Genomic DNA, 16,242 nt, shown 5'->3' with positions numbered 1-16,242 from the left:
GTGTGCAACCCACCGGCAACTAAGCCCTCCACAAGAACGCCTGGGGACTAGGTGCAAAGGCAAGGCAGGAGTGGAGCTGAGGCCAGGAAGGCGCCAGTAGCATCTCCCAGTCTCGCGCAGCCCGCTCCTTTCTAGACTGGAAGCGTAGCCGCGAGGCAAGTCTGGACAAGGCTCGCCCAGGGCAGAGCAGCCTCACGCCAGCGACTCTGCCAGATCGGGCCTCTGAGCAGAGCTGGAGCTCTGCCGTACTGGAGGCGCACTCGGCTCCGCCCAAGCAGTGATTGCAGCCCCACGCATCTGGGCTACCTCCTCTTCTCCCAAAGAGGCTGGCTTCCCTCATGCTCTGCACTAGGCTTCCAGGCAGGGGCGCCCCGCGCCTCCTACAGGTCTTGGCTGAGCAGCTGCTTCCCTGAGCTGGGGCTGTGGACGGGAGCCCAGACACGCAGGGGCAGGCAAAAACCACCTGCACACGTCTCTGCTGGGGAGGAGAGCACTAGGGAAATGACGTCTGTCAGGCACCTTCTGGGCGCTCACCGAGTCAGCCTCCGCGTGTGTGGGGCTGCAGACCCCAGCCAGGTGCCCTGTGAGCCTTGTGCTCTCCGTGCTGTGCTGAGTCTGGGCGGTCAAGCAACCGTAAGAATAGACTTCCAGTTGCCCTCACTTTGCCTCTACTAGAGCCCTCAAGCTGGAGCGCTTGGCAGTGTGCAATCCACCGGGAACTAAGCCCACCACAAGAACGCCTGAGGACTAGGTTCAAAGGCAAGGCAGGAGTGGAGCTGAGGCCAGGAAGGCGAAAGTGGCATCTCCCAGTCTCGCGCAGCCCGCTCCTTTCTGGACTGGAAGCCTAGCCGCGAGGCAAGTCTGGGCAAGGCTCGCCCAGGACAGAGCAGCCTCACGCCAGCACTCTGCCAGATCGGGCCTCTGAGCAGAGCTGGAGCTCTGCCGTACTGGAGGCGCACTCGGCTCCGCCAAAGCAGTGAATGCAGCCGCACACAGCAGGGTTGCCTTCTCTTCTCCCGAGGAGGCTCACTTCCCGCATGCTGTGCACTAGGCTTCCAGGCGGAGGCGCCCCGCACCTCCTACAGGTCTTGGCTGAGGAGCTGCTTCCCTGAGCTGGGGCTCTGGACGGGAGCCCAGACACGTAGGGGGAGGCCCCAACCACCTGCACACGTCTCTGCTGGGGAGGAGAGCACTAGGGAAATGACGTCTGTCAGGCACCTTCTGGGAGCTCACCGAGTCAGCCTCCGCGTGTGTGGGGCTGCAAACCCCAGCCAGGGGCCCTGTGAGCCTTGTGCTCTCCGTGCTGTGCTGAGTCTGGGCGGTCAAGCAACCGCTGGAGGAGCCCTGCAGTTGCCCTCCCATTGCCTCTAATAGAGCCCTCACTGCTGGAGCGCTTGGCAGTGTGCAACCCACCGGCAACTAAGCCCTCCACAAGAACGCCTGGGGACTAGTTGCAGAGGCAAGGCAGGAGTGGAGCTGAGGCCAGGAAGGCGCCAGTAGCATCTCCCAGTCTCGCGCAGCCCGCTCCTTTCTGGACTGGAAGCCTAGCCGCGAGGCAAGTCTGGGCAAGGCTCGCCCAGGGCAGAGCAGCCTCACGCCAGCGACTCTGCCAGATCTGGCCTCTGAGCAGAGCTGGATCTCTGCCGTACTGGAGGCGCACTCGGCTCCGACCAAGCAGTGATTGCAGCCCCACGCATCTGGGCTACCTCCTCTTCTCCCAAGGAGGCTCGCTTTCCTCATGCTCTGCACTAGGCTTCCAGGCGGGGGCGCCCCTCGCCTCCTACAGGTCTTGGCTGAGGAGCTGCTTCCCTGAGCTGGGGCTGTGGACGGGAGGCCAGACACGCAGGGGCAGGCCCCAACCACATGCACACGTCTCTGCTGGGGAGGAGAGCACTAGGGAAATGACGTCTGTCAGGCACCTTCTGGGTGCTCACCGAATCAACCTCCGCGTGTATGGGGCTGCAGACCACAGCCAGAGGCCCTGTGAGCCTTGTGCTCTCCGTGCTGTGCTGAGTCTGGGCGGTCAAGCAACCGTAAGAATAGACTTTCAGTTGCCCTCCCTTTGCCTCTACTAGAGCCCTCACGCTGGAGCGCTTGGCAGTGTGCAACCCACCGGCAACTAAGCCCTCCACAAGAACGCCTTGGGACTAGGTGCAAAGGCAAGGCAGGAGTGGAGCTGAGGCCAGGAAGGCGCCAGTAGCATCTCCCAGTCTCGCGCACCCCGCTCCTTTCTGGACTGGAAGCCTAGCCGCGAGGCAAGTCTGGGCAAGGCTCGCCCAGGGCAGAGCAGCCTCACGCCAGCAACTCTGCCAGATCGGGACTCTGAGCAGAGCTGGAGCTCGGCCGTACTGGAGGCGCACTCGGCTCCGCCAAAGCAGTGAATCCAGCCGCACACAGCAGGGCTGCCTTCTCTTCTCCCTAGGAGGCTCGCTTCCCACATGCTGTAAACTAGGCTTCCAGGCGGGGCCCCCTGCGCCTCCCACAGGTCTTGGCTCAGGAGCTGCTTCCCTGAGCTGGGGCTGTGGACGCGAGCCCAGACACGCAGGGGCAGGCCCAAACCACCTGCACACGTCTCTGCTGGGAGGGAGAGCACTAGGGAAATGACGTCTGTCAGGTACCTTCTGGGCGCTCACCGAGTCAGCCTCCGCTTGTGTGGGGCTGCAGACCCCAGCCAGGGGCCCTGTGAGCCTTGTGCTCTCCGTGCTGTGCTGAGTCTGGGCGGTCAAGCAACCGTAAGAATAGACTTCCAGTTGCCCTCCCTTTGCCTCTACTAGAGCCCTCAAGCTGGAGCGCTTGGCAGTGTGCAACCCACCGGCAACTAAGCCCTCCACAAGAACGCCTGGGGACTAGTTGCAGAGGCAAGGCAGGAGTGGAGCTGAGGCCAGGAAGGCGCCAGTAGCATCTCCCAGTCTCGCGCAGCCCGCTCCTTTCTGGACTGGAAGCCTAGCCGCGAGGCAAGTCTGGGCAAGGCTCGCCCAGGACAGAGCAGCCTCACGCCAGCGACTCTGCCAGATCGGGCCTCTGAGCAGAGCTGGAGCTCTGCCGTACTGGAGGCGCACTCGGCTCCGCACAAGCAGTGATTGCAGCCCCACGCATCTGGGCTGCCTCCTCTTCTCCCAAGGAGGCTCGCTTCCCTCATGCTGTGCACTAGGCTTCCAGGCGGGGGCGCCCCGCGCCTCCTACAGGTCTTGGCTGAGGAGCTGCTTCCCTGAGCTGGGGCTGTGGACGGGAGCCCAGACACGCAGGGGCAGGCTCCAACCACCTGCACACGTCTCTGCTGGGGAGGAGAGCACTAGGGAAATGACGTCTGTCAGGCACCTTCTGGGCGCTCACCGAGTCAGCCTCCGCGTGTGTGGGGCGGCAGACCCAGCCAGGGGCCCTGTGAGCCTTGTGCTCTCCGTGCTGTGCTGAGTCTGGGCGGTCAAGCAACCGCTAGAGGAGCCCTGCAGTTGCCCTCCCATTGCCTCTAATAGAGCCCTCACTGCTGGAGCGCGTGGCAGTGTGCAACCCACCGGCAACTAAGCCCTCCACAAGAACGCCTGAGGACTAGGTGCAAAGGCAAGGCAGGAGTGGAGCTGAGGCCAGGAAGGCGCCAGTAGCATCTCCCAGTCTCGCGCAGGCTGCTCCTTCCTGGACTGGAAGCCTAGCCGCGAGGCAAGTCTGGGCAAGGCTCGCCCAGGACAGAGTAGCCTCACGCCAGCGACTCTGCCAGATCGGGCCTCTGAGCAGAGCTGGAGCTCTGCCGTACTGGAGGCGCACTAAGCTCCGCCAAAGCAGTGAATGCAGCCGCACACAGCAGGGCTGCCTTCTCTTCTCCCGAGGAGGCTCGCTTCCCGCATGCTGTAAACTAGGCTTCCAGGCGGGGCCCCCTGCGCCTCCCACAGGTCTTGGCTCAGGAGCTGCTTCCCTGAGCTGGGGCTGTGGACGGGAGCCCAGACACGCAGGGGCAGGCCCCAACCACCTGCACACGTCTCTGCTGGGGAGGAGAGCACTAGGGAAATGACGTCTGTCAGGCACCTTCTGGGCACTCAGCGAGTCAGCCTCTGCGTGTGTGGGGCTGCAGACCCCAGCCAGGGGCCCTGTGAGCCTTGTGCTCTCCGTGCTGTGCTGCGTCTGGGCGGTCAAGCAACCGTAAGAATAGACTTCCAGTTGCCCACACTTTGCCTCTACTAGAGCCCTCAAGCTGGAGCGCTTGGCAGTGTGCAACCCACCGGCAACTAAGCCCTCCACAAGAACGCCTGTGGACTAGTTGCAGAGGCAAGGCAGGAGTGGAGCTGAGGCCAGGAAGGCGCCAGAAGCATCTCCCAGTCTCGCGCAGCCCGCACTTTCTGGACTGGAAGCCTAGCCGCGAGGCAAGTCTGGGCAAGGCTCGCCCAGGGCAGAGCAGCCTCACGCCAGCGTCTCTGCCAGATCGGGCCTCTGAGCAGAGCTGGATCTCTGCCGTACTGGAGGCGCACTCGGCTCCGCCCAAGCAGTGATTGCAGCCCCACGCATCTGGGCTACCTCCTCTTCTCCCAAGGAGGCTCGCTTCCCTCATGCTCTGCACTAGGCTTCCAGGCGGGGGCGCCCGGCGCCTCATACAGGTCTTGGCTGAGGAGCTGCTTCCCTGAGCTGGGGCTGTGGACGGGAGCCCAGACACGCAGGGGCAGGCCCCAACCACCTGCACACGTCTCTGCTGGGGAGGAGAGCACTAGGGAAATGACGTCTGTCAGGCACCTTCTGGGCGCTCACCGAGTCAGCCTCAGCGTGTATGGGGCTGCCGACCACAGCCAGAGACCCTGTGAGCCTTGTGCTCTCCGTGCTGTGCTGAGTCTGGGCGGTCAAGCAACCGTAAGAATAGACTTTCAGTTGCCCTCACTTTGCCTCTACTAGAGCCCTCAAGCTGGAGCGCTTGGCAGTGTGCAACCCACCGGCAACTAACCCCTCCACAAGAAAGCCTGGGGACTAGGTGCAAAGGCAAGGCAGGAGTGGAGCTGAGGCCAGGAAGGCGCCAGTAGCATCTCCCAGTCTCGCGCAGCCCGCTCCTTTCTGGACTGGAAGCCTAGCCGCGAGGCAAGTCTGGGCAAGGCTCGCCCAGGGCAGAGCAGCCTCACGCCAGCAACTCTGCCAGATCGGGCCTCTGAGCAGAGCTGGAGCTCTGCCGTACTGGAGGCGCACTCGGCTCCGCCCAAGCAGTGAATGCAGCCGCACACAGCAGGGCTGCCTTCTCTTCTCCCGAGGAGGCTCGCTTCCCATATGCTGTAAACTAGTCTTCCAGGCGGGGCCCCCTGCGCCTCCCACAGGTCTTGGCTCAGGAGCTGCTTTCCTGAGCTGGGGCTGTGGACGGGAGCCCAGACACGCATGGGCAGGCTCAAACCACCTGCACACGTCTCTGCTGGGGAGGAGAGCACTAGGGAAATGACGTCTGTCAGGCACCTTCTGGGCGCTCACCGAGTCAGCCTCCGCGTGTGTGGGGCTGCAGACCCCAGCCAGGGGCCCTGTGAGCCTTGTGCTCTCCGTGCTGTGCTGAGTCTGGGCGGTCAAGCAACCGCTGGAGGAGCCCTGCAGTTGCCCTCCCATTGCCTCTAATAGAGCCCTCACTGCTGGAGCGCTTGGCAGTGTGCAACCCACCGGCAACTAAGCCCTCCACAAGATCGCCTGAGGACTAGGTGCAAAGGCAAGGCAGGAGTGGAGCTGAGGCCAGGAAGGCGCCAGTAGCATCTCCCAGTCTCGCGCAGGCTGCTCCTTCCTGGACTGGAAACCTAGCCGCGAGGCAAGTCTGGGCAAGGCTCGCCCAGGGCAGAGCAGCCTCACGCCAGCAACTCTGCCAGATCGGGCCTCTGAGCAGAGCTGGAGCTCTGCCGTACTGGAGGCGCACTCGGCTCCGCCAAAGCAGTGATTGCAGCCCCACGCATCTGGGCTACCTCCTCTTCTCCCAAAGAGGCTGGCTTCCCTCATGCTCTGCACTAGGCTTCCAGGCAGGGGCGCCCCGCGCCTCCTACAGGTCTTGGCTGAGGAGCTGCTTCCCTGAGCTGGGGCTGTGGACGGGAGCCCAGACACGCAGGGGCAGGCAAAAACCACCTGCACACGTCTCTGCTGGGGAGGAGAGCACTAGGGAAATGACGTCTGTCAGGCACCTTCTGGGCGCTCACCGAGTCAGCCTCCGCGTGTGTGGGGCTGCAGACCCCAGCCAGGTGCCCTGTGAGCCTTGTGCTCTCCGTGCTGTGCTGAGTCTGGGCGGTCAAGCAACCGTAAGAATAGACTTCCAGTTGCCCTCACTTTGCCTCTACTAGAGCCCTCAAGCTGGAGCGCTTGGCAGTGTGCAACCCACCGGGAACTAAGCCCTCCACAAGAACGTCTGAGGACTAGGTGCAAAGGCAAGGCAGGAGTGGAGCTGAGGCCAGGAAGGCGAAAGTGGCATCTCCCAGTCTCGCGCAGCCTGCTCCTTCCTGGACTGGAAGCCTAGCCGCGAGGCAAGTCTGGGCAAGGCTCGCCCAGGACAGAGCAGCCTCACGCCAGCGACTCTGCCAGATCGGGCCTCTGAGCAGAGCTGGAGCTCTGCCGTACTGGAGGCGCACTCGGCTCCGCCAAAGCAGTGAATGCAGCCGCACACAGCAGGGTTGCCTTCTCTTCTCCCGAGGAGGCTCACTTCCCGCATGCTGTGCACTAGGCTTCCAGGCGGGGGCGCCCCGCACCTCCTACAGGTCTTGGCTGAGGAGCTGCTTCCCTGAGCTGGGGCTGTGGACGCCAGCCCAGACACGCAGGGGCAGGCCCAAACCACCTGCACACGTCTCTGCTGGGGAGGAGAGCACTAGGGAAATGACGTCTGTCAGGTACCTTCTGGGCGCTCACCGAGTCAGCCTCCGCGTGTGTGGGGCTGCAGACCCCAGCGAGGGGCCCTGTGAGCCTTGTGCTCTCCGTGCTGTGCTGAGTCTGGGCGGTCAAGCAACAGCTGGAGGAGCCCTGCAGTTGCCCTCCCATTGCTTCTAATAAAGCCCTCACTGCTGGAGCGCTTGGCAGTGTGCAACCCAACGGCAACTAAGACCTCCACAAGAACGCCTGGGGACTAGTTGCAGAGGCAAGGCAGGAGTGGAGCTGAGGCCAGGAAGGCGCCAGTAGCATCTCCCAGTCTCGCGCAGCCCGCTCCTTTCTGGACTGGAAGCCTAGCCGCGAGGCAAGTCTGGGCAAGGCTCGCCCAGGGCAGAGCAGCCTCACGCCAGCGACTCTGCCAGATCGGGCCTCTGAGCAGAGCTGGAGCTCTGCCGTACTGGAGGCGCACTCGGCTCCGCCCAAGCAGTGATTGCAGCCCCACGCATCTGGGCTACCTCCTCTTCTCCCAAGGAGGCTGGCTTCCCTCATGCTCTGCACTAGGCTTCCAGGCGGGGGCGCCCCGCGCCTCCTACAGGTCTTGGCTGAGGAGCTGCTTCCCTGAGCTGGGGCTGTGGACTGGAGCCCAGACACGCAGGGGCAGGCCCCAACCACCTGCACACGTCTCTGCTGGGGAGGAGAGCACTAGGGAAATGACGTCTGTCAGGCACCTTCTGGGCGCTCACCGAGTCAGCCTCAGCGTGTATGGGGCTGCAGACCACAGCCAGAGGCCCTGTGAGCCTTGTGCTCTCCGTGCTGTGCTGAGTCTGGGCAGTCAAGCAACCGTAGGAATAGACTTTCAGTTGCCCTCACTTTGCCTCTACTAGAGCCCTCAAGCTGGAGCGCTTGGCAGTATGCAACCCACCGGCAACTAAGCCCTCCACAAGAAAGCCTGGGGACTAGGTGCAAAGGCAAGGCAGGAGTGGAGCTGAGGCCAGGAAGGCGCCAGTAGCATCTCCCAGTCTCGCGCAGCCCGCTCCTTTCTGGACTGGAAGCCTAGCCGCGAGGCAAGTCTGGGCAAGGCTCGCCCAGGGCAGAGCAGCCTCACGCCAGCAACTCTGCCAGATCGGGCCTCTGAGCAGAGCTGGAGCTCTGCCGTACTGGAGGCGCACTCGGCTCCGCCCAAGCAGTGAATGCAGCCGCACACAGCAGGGCTGCCTTCTCTTCTCCCGAGGAGGCTCGCTTCCCATATGCTGTAAACTAGTCTTCCAGGCGGGGCCCCCTGCGCCTCCCACAGGTCTTGGCTCAGGAGCTGCTTTCCTGAGCTGGGGCTGTGGACGGGAGCCCAGACACGCATGGGCAGGCTCAAACCACCTGCACACGTCTCTGCTGGGGAGGAGAGCACTAGGGAAATGACGTCTGTCAGGCACCTTCTGGGCGCTCACCGAGTCAGCCTCCGCGTGTGTGGGGCTGCAGACCCCAGCCAGGGGCCCTGTGAGCCTTGTGCTCTCCGTGCTGTGCTGAGTCTGGGCGGTCAAGCAACCGCTGGAGGAGCCCTGCAGTTGCCCTCCCATTGCCTCTAATAGAGCCCTCACTGCTGGAGCGCTTGGCAGTGTGCAACCCACCGGCAACTAAGCCCTCCACAAGATCGCCTGAGGACTAGGTGCAAAGGCAAGGCAGGAGTGGAGCTGAGGCCAGGAAGGCGCCAGTAGCATCTCCCAGTCTCGCGCAGGCTGCTCCTTCCTGGACTGGAAACCTAGCCGCGAGGCAAGTCTGGGCAAGGCTCGCCCAGGGCAGAGCAGCCTCACGCCAGCAACTCTGCCAGATCGGGCCTCTGAGCAGAGCTGGAGCTCTGCCGTACTGGAGGCGCACTCGGCTCCGCCAAAGCAGTGATTGCAGCCCCACGCATCTGGGCTACCTCCTCTTCTCCCAAAGAGGCTGGCTTCCCTCATGCTCTGCACTAGGCTTCCAGGCAGGGGCGCCCCGCGCCTCCTACAGGTCTTGGCTGAGGAGCTGCTTCCCTGAGCTGGGGCTGTGGACGGGAGCCCAGACACGCAGGGGCAGGCAAAAACCACCTGCACACGTCTCTGCTGGGGAGGAGAGCACTAGGGAAATGACGTCTGTCAGGCACCTTCTGGGCGCTCACCGAGTCAGCCTCCGCGTGTGTGGGGCTGCAGACCCCAGCCAGGGGCCCTGTGAGCCTTGTGCTCTCCGTGCTGTGCTGAGTCTGGGCGGTCAAGCAACCGTAAGAATAGACTTCCAGTTGCCCTCACTTTGCCTCTACTAGAGCCCTCAAGCTGGAGCGCTTGGCAGTGTGCAACCCACCGGGAACTAAGCCCTCCACAAGAACGTCTGAGGACTAGGTGCAAAGGCAAGGCAGGAGTGGAGCTGAGGCCAGGAAGGCGAAAGTGGCATCTCCCAGTCTCGCGCAGCCTGCTCCTTCCTGGACTGGAAGCCTAGCCGCGAGGCAAGTCTGGGCAAGGCTCGCCCAGGACAGAGCAGCCTCACGCCAGCGACTCTGCCAGATCGGGCCTCTGAGCAGAGCTGGAGCTCTGCCGTACTGGAGGCGCACTCGGCTCCGCCAAAGCAGTGAATGCAGCCGCACACAGCAGGGTTGCCTTCTCTTCTCCCGAGGAGGCTCACTTCCCGCATGCTGTGCACTAGGCTTCCAGGCGGGGGCGCCCCGCACCTCCTACAGGTCTTGGCTGAGGAGCTGCTTCCCTGAGCTGGGGCTGTGGACGCCAGCCCAGACACGCAGGGGCAGGCCCAAACCACCTGCACACGTCTCTGCTGGGGAGGAGAGCACTAGGGAAATGACGTCTGTCAGGTACCTTCTGGGCGCTCACCGAGTCAGCCTCCGCGTGTGTGGGGCTGCAGACCCCAGCGAGGGGCCCTGTGAGCCTTGTGCTCTCCGTGCTGTGCTGAGTCTGGGCGGTCAAGCAACAGCTGGAGGAGCCCTGCAGTTGCCCTCCCATTGCTTCTAATAAAGCCCTCACTGCTGGAGCGCTTGGCAGTGTGCAACCCAACGGCAACTAAGACCTCCACAAGAACGCCTGGGGACTAGTTGCAGAGGCAAGGCAGGAGTGGAGCTGAGGCCAGGAAGGCGCCAGTAGCATCTCCCAGTCTCGCGCAGCCCGCTCCTTTCTGGACTGGAAGCCTAGCCGCGAGGCAAGTCTGGGCAAGGCTCGCCCAGGGCAGAGCAGCCTCACGCCAGCGACTCTGCCAGATCGGGCCTCTGAGCAGAGCTGGAGCTCTGCCGTACTGGAGGCGCACTCGGCTCCGCCCAAGCAGTGATTGCAGCCCCACGCATCTGGGCTACCTCCTCTTCTCCCAAGGAGGCTGGCTTCCCTCATGCTCTGCACTAGGCTTCCAGGCGGGGGCGCCCCGCGCCTCCTACAGGTCTTGGCTGAGGAGCTGCTTCCCTGAGCTGGGGCTGTGGACTGGAGCCCAGACACGCAGGGGCAGGCCCCAACCACCTGCACACGTCTCTGCTGGGGAGGAGAGCACTAGGGAAATGACGTCTGTCAGGCACCTTCTGGGCGCTCACCGAGTCAGCCTCAGCGTGTATGGGGCTGCAGACCACAGCCAGAGGCCCTGTGAGCCTTGTGCTCTCCGTGCTGTGCTGAGTCTGGGCAGTCAAGCAACCGTAGGAATAGACTTTCAGTTGCCCTCACTTTGCCTCTACTAGAGCCCTCAAGCTGGAGCGCTTGGCAGTATGCAACCCACCGGCAAATAAGCCCTCCACAAGAACGCCTGGGGACTAGGTGCAAAGGCAAGGCAGGAGTGGAGCTGAGGCCAGGAAGGCGCCAGTAGCATCTCCCAGTCTCGCGCAGCCCGCTCCTTTCTGGACTGGAAGCCTAGCCGCGAGGCAAATCTGGGCAAGGCTCGCCCAGGGCAGAGCAGCCTCACGCCAGCACTCTGCCAGATCGGGCCTCTGAGCAGAGCTGGAGCTCTGCCGTACTGGAGGCGCACTCGGCTCCGCCCAAGCAGTGATTGCAGCCCCACGCATCTGGGCTGCCTCCTCTTCTCCCAAGGAGGCTCGCTTCCCTCATGCTGTGCACTAGGCTTCCAGGCGGGGGCGCCCCGCGCCTCCTACAGGTCTTGGCTGTGGAGCAGCTTCCCTGATCTGGGGCTGTGGACGGGAGCCCAGACACGCAGGGGCAGGCTCCAACCACCTGCACACGTCTCTGCTGGGGAGGAGAGCACTAGGGAAATGACGTCTGTCAGGCACCTTCTGGGCGCTCACCGAGTCAGCCTCCGCGTGTGTGGGGCGGCAGACCCCAGCCAGGGGCCCTGTGAGCCTTGTGCTCTCCGTGCTGTGCTGAGTCAGGGCGGTCAAGCAACCGTAAGAATAGACTTCCAGTTGCCCTCACTTTGCCTCTACTAGAGCCCTCAAGCTGGAGCGCTTGGCAGTGTGCAACCCACCGGGAACTAAGCCCTAAACAAGAACGCCTGAGGACTAGGTGCAAAGGCAAGGCAGGAGTGGAGCTGAGGCCAGGAAGGCGAAAGTAGCATCTCCCAGTCTCGCGCAGCCTGCTCCTTCCTGGACTGGAAGCCTAGCCGCGAGGCAAGTCTGGGCAAGGCTCGCCCAGGACAGAGCAGCCTCACGCCAGCGACTCTGCCAGATCGGGCCTCTGAGCAGAGCTGGAGCTCTGCCGTACTGGAGGCGCACTCGGCTCCACCAAAGCAGTGAATGCAGCCGCACACAGCATTGTTGCCTTCTCTTCTCCCGAGGAGGCTCACTTCCCGCATGCTGTGCACTAGGCTTCCAGGCGGGGGCGCCCCGCACCTCCTACAGGTCTTGGCTGAGGAGCTGCTTCCCTGAGCTGGGGCTGTGGACGGGAGCCCAAACACGTAGGGGCAGGCCCCAACCACCTGCACACGTCTCTGCTGGGGAGGAGAGCACTAGGGAAATGACGTCTGTCAGGCACCTTCTGGGCGCTCACCGAGTCAGCCTCCGCGTGTGTGGGGCTGCAAACCCCAGCCAGGGGCCCTGTGAGCCTTGTGCTCTCCGTGCTGTGCTGAGTCTGGGCGATCAAGCAACCGCTGGAGGAGCCCTGCAGTTGCCCTCCCATTGCGTCTAATAGAGCCCTCACTGCTGGAGCGCTTGGCAGTGTGCAACCCACCGGCAACTAAGCCCTCCACAAGAACGCCTGGGGACTAGTTGCAGAGGCAAGGCAGTAGTGGAGCTGAGGCCAGGAAGGCGCCAGTAGCATCTCCCAGTCTCGCGCAGCCCGCTCCTTTCTGGACTGGAAGCCTAGCCGCGAGGCAAGTCTGGGCAAGGCTCGCCCAAGGCAGAGCAGCCTCACGCCAGCGACTCTGCCAGATCGGGCCTCTGAGCAGAGCTGGATCTCTGCCGTACTGGAGGCGCACTCGGCTCCGCCCAAGCAGTGATTGCAGCCCCACGCATCTGGGCTACCTCCTCTTCTCCCAAGGAGGCTCGCTTTCCTCATGCTCTGCACTAGGCTTCCAGGCGGGGGCGCCCCGCGCCTCCTACAGGTCTTGGCTGAGGAACTGCTTCCCTGAGCTGGGGCTGTGGACGGGAGCCCAGACACTCAGGGGCAGGCCCCAACCACATGCACACGTCTCTGCTGGGGAGGAGAGCACTAGGGAAATGCCGTCTGTCAGGCACCTTCTGGGTGCTCACCGAGTCAAGCTCCGCGTGTATGGGGCTGCAGACCACATCCAGAGGCCCTGTGAGCCTTGTGCTCTCCGTGCAGTGCTGAGTCTGGGCGGTCAAGCAACCGTAAGAATAGACTTTCAGTTGCCCTCACTTTGCCTCTACTAGAGCCCTCAAGCTGGAGCGCTTGGCAGTGGGCAACCCACCGGCAACTAAGCCCTCCACAAGAACGCCTGGGGACTAGGTGCAAAGGCAAGGCAGGAGTGGAGCTGAGGCCAGGAAGGCGCCAGTAGCATCTCCCAGTCTCGCGCAGCCCGCTCCTTTCTGGACTGGAAGCCTAGCCGCGAGGCAAGTCTGGGCAAGGCTCGCCCAGGTCAGAGCAGCCTCACGCCAGCAACTCTGCCAGATCGGGCCTCTGAGCAGAGCTGGAGCTCTGCCGTACTGGAGGCGCACTCGGCTCCGCCAAAGCAGTGAATGCAGCCGCACACAGCAGGGCTGCCTTCTCTTCTCCCGAGGAGGCTCGCTTCCCACATGCTGTAAACTAGGCTTCCAGGCGGGGCCCCCTGCGCCTCCCACAGGTCTAGGCTCAGGAGCTGCTTCCTTGAGCTGGGGCTGTGAACCGGAGCCCAGACATTCAGGGGCAGGCCCAAACCACCTGCACACGTCTCTGCTGGGGAGGAGAGCACTAGGGAAATGACGTCTGTCAGGCACCTTCTGGGCGCTCACCGAGTCAGCCTCCGCGTGTGTGGGGCGGCAGACCCCAGCCAGGGGCCCTGTGAGCCTTGTGCTCTCCGTGCTGTGCTGAGTCTGGGCGGTCAAGCAACCGCTGGAGGAGCCCTGCAGTTGCCCTCCCATTGCCTCTAATAGAGCCCTCACTGCTGGAGCGCTTGGCAGTGTGCAACCCACCGGCAACTAAGCCCTCCACAAGAACGCCTGAGGACTAGGTGCAAAGGCAAGGCAGGAGTGGAGCTTAGGCCAGGAAGGCGCCAGTAGCATCTCCCAGTCTCGCGCAGGCTGCTCCTTCCTGGACTGGAAGCCTAGCCGCGAGGCAAGTCTGGGCAAGGCTCGCCCAGGACAGAGTAGCCTCACGCCAGCGACTCTGCCAGATCGGGCCTCTGAGCAGAGCTGGAGCTCTGCCGTACTGGAGGCGCACTAAGCTCCGCCAAAGCAGTGATTGCAGCCCCACGCATCTGGGCTACCTCCTCTTCTCCCAAGGAGGCTCGCTTCCCTCATGCTCTGCACTAGGCTTCCAGGCGGGGGCGCCCCGCGCCTCCTACAGGTCTTGGCTGAGGAGCTGCTTCCCTGAGCTGGGGCTGTGGACGGGAGCCCAGACACGCAGGGGCAGGCCCCAACCACCTGCACACGTCTCTGCTGGGGAGGAGAGCACTAGGGAAATGACGTCTGTCAGGCACCTTCTCGGCGCTCACCGAGTCAGCCTCAGCGTGTATGGGGCTGCGGACCACAGCCAGAGGCCCTGTGAGCCTTGTGCTCTCCGTGCTGTGCTGAGTCCGGGCGGTCAAGCAACCGTAAGAATAGACTTTCAGTTGCCCTCCCTTTGCCTCTACTAGAGCCCTCAACCTGGAGCGCTTGGCAGTGTGCAACCCACCGGCAACTAAGCCCTCCACAGGAACGCCTGGGGACTAGGTGCAAAGGCAAAGCAGGAGTGGAGCTGAGGCCAGGAAGGCGCCAGTAGCATCTCCTAGTCTCGCGCAGCCCGCTCCTTTCTGGACTGGAAGCCTAGCCACGAGGCAAGTCTGGGCAAGGCTCGCCCAGGGCAGAGCAGCCTCACGCCAGCAACTCTGCCAGATCGGGCCTCTGAGCAGAGCTGGAGCTCTGCCGTACTGGAGGCGCACTCGGCTCCGCCAAAGCAGTGAATGCAGCCGCACACAGTAGGGCTGCCTTCTCTTCTCCCGAGGAGGCTCGCTTCCCACATGCTGTAAACTAGTCTTCCAGGCGGGGCCCCCTGCGCCTCCCACAGGTCTTGGCTCAGGAGCTGCTTTCCTGAGCTGGGGCTGTGGACGGGAGCCCAGACACGCATGGGCAGGCCCAAACCACCTGCACACGTCTCTGCTGGGGAGGAGAGCACTAGGGAAATGACGTCTGTCAGGCACCTTCTGGGCGCTCACCGAGTCAGCCTCCGCGTGTGTGGGGCTGCAGACCCCAGCCAGGGGCCCTGTGAGCCTTGTGCTCTCCGTGCTGTGCTGAGTCTGGGCGGTCAAGCAACAGTAAGAATAGACTTCCAGTTGCCCTCACTTTGCCTCTACTAGAGCCCTCAAGCTGGAGCGCTTGGCAGTGTGCAACCCACCGGCAACTAAGCCCTCCACAGGAACGCCTGGGGACTAGGTGCAAAGGCAAGGCAGGAGTGGAGCTGAGGCCAGGAAGGCGCCAGTAGCATCTCCCAGTCTCGCGCAGCCCGCTCCTTTCTGGACTGGAAGCCTAGCCACGAGGCAAGTCTGGGCAAGGCTCGCCCAGGGCAGAGCAGCCTCACGCCAGCACTCTGCCAGAACGGGCCTCTGAGCAGAGCTGGAGCTCTGCCGTACTGGAGGCGCACTCGGCTCCGCCCAGGCAGTGATTCCCGCCCCACGCATCTGGGCTGCCTCCTCTTCTCCCAAGGAGGCTCGCTTCCCTCATGCTGTGCACTAGGCTTCCAGGCGGGGCCCCCTGCGCCTCCCACAGGTCTTGGCTCAGGAGCTGATTTCCTGAGCTGGGGCTGTGGACGGGAGCCCAGACACGCAGGGGCAGGCTCCAACCACCTGCACACGTCTCTGCTGGGGAGGAGAGCACTAGGGAAATGACGTCTCTCAGGCACCTTCTGGGCGCTCACCGAGTCAGCCTCCGCGTGTGTGGGGCGGCAGACCCCAGCCAGGGGCCCTGTGAGCCTTGTGCTCTCCGTGCTGTGCTGAGTCTGGGCGGTCAAGCAACCGCTGGAGGAGCCCTGCAGTTGCCCTCCCATTGCCTCTAATAGAGCCCTCACTGCTGGAGCGCGTGGCAGTGTGCAACCCACCGGCAACTAAGCCCTCCACAAGAACGCCTGAGGACTAGGTGCAAAGGCAAGGCAGGAGTGGAGCTTAGGCCAGGAAGGCGCCAGTAGCATCTCCCAGTCTCGCGCAGGCTGCTCCTTCCTGGACTGGAAGCCTAGCCGCGAGGCAAGTCTGGGCAAGGCTCGCCCAGGACAGAGTAGCCTCACGCCAGCGACTCTGCCAGATCGGGCCTCTGAGCAGAGCTGGAGCTCTGCCGTACTGGAGGCGCACTAAGCTCCGCCAAAGCAGTGAATGCAGCCGCACACAGCAGGGCTGCCTTCTCTTCTCCCGAGGAGGCTCGCTTCCCGCATGCTGTAAACTAGGCTTCCAGGCGGGGCCCCCTGCGCCTCCCACAGGTCTTGGCTGAGGAGCTGCTTCCCTGAGCTGGGGCTGTGGACGGGAGCCCAGACACGCAGGGGCAGGCCCCAACCACCTGCACACGTCTCTGCTGGGGAGGAGAGCACTAGGGAAATGACGTCTGTCAGGCACCTTCTGGGCGCTCACCGAGTCAGCCTCAGCGTGTATGGGGCTGCCGACCACAGCCAGAGACCCTGTGAGCCTTCTGCTCTCCGTGCTGTGCTGAGTCTGGGCGGTCAAGCAACCGTAAGAATAGACTTTCAGTTGCCCTCACTTTGCCTCTACTAGAGCCCTCAAGCTGGAGCGCTTGGCAGTGTGCAAGCCACCGGCAACTAAGCCCTCCACAAGAACGCCTGGGGACTAGGTGCAAAGGCAAGGCAGGAGTGGAGCTGAGGCCAGGAAGGCGCCAGTAGCATCTCCCAGTCTTGCGTAGCCCGCTCCTTTCTGGACTGGAAGCCT

The sequence above is a fragment of the Capricornis sumatraensis genome, chromosome 2 (assembly GCF_032405125.1).
Source record: "Capricornis sumatraensis isolate serow.1 chromosome 2, serow.2, whole genome shotgun sequence".
Lineage (NCBI taxonomy): Eukaryota > Metazoa > Chordata > Mammalia > Artiodactyla > Bovidae > Capricornis > Capricornis sumatraensis.
This window is presented reverse-complemented; position numbering follows the sequence as displayed.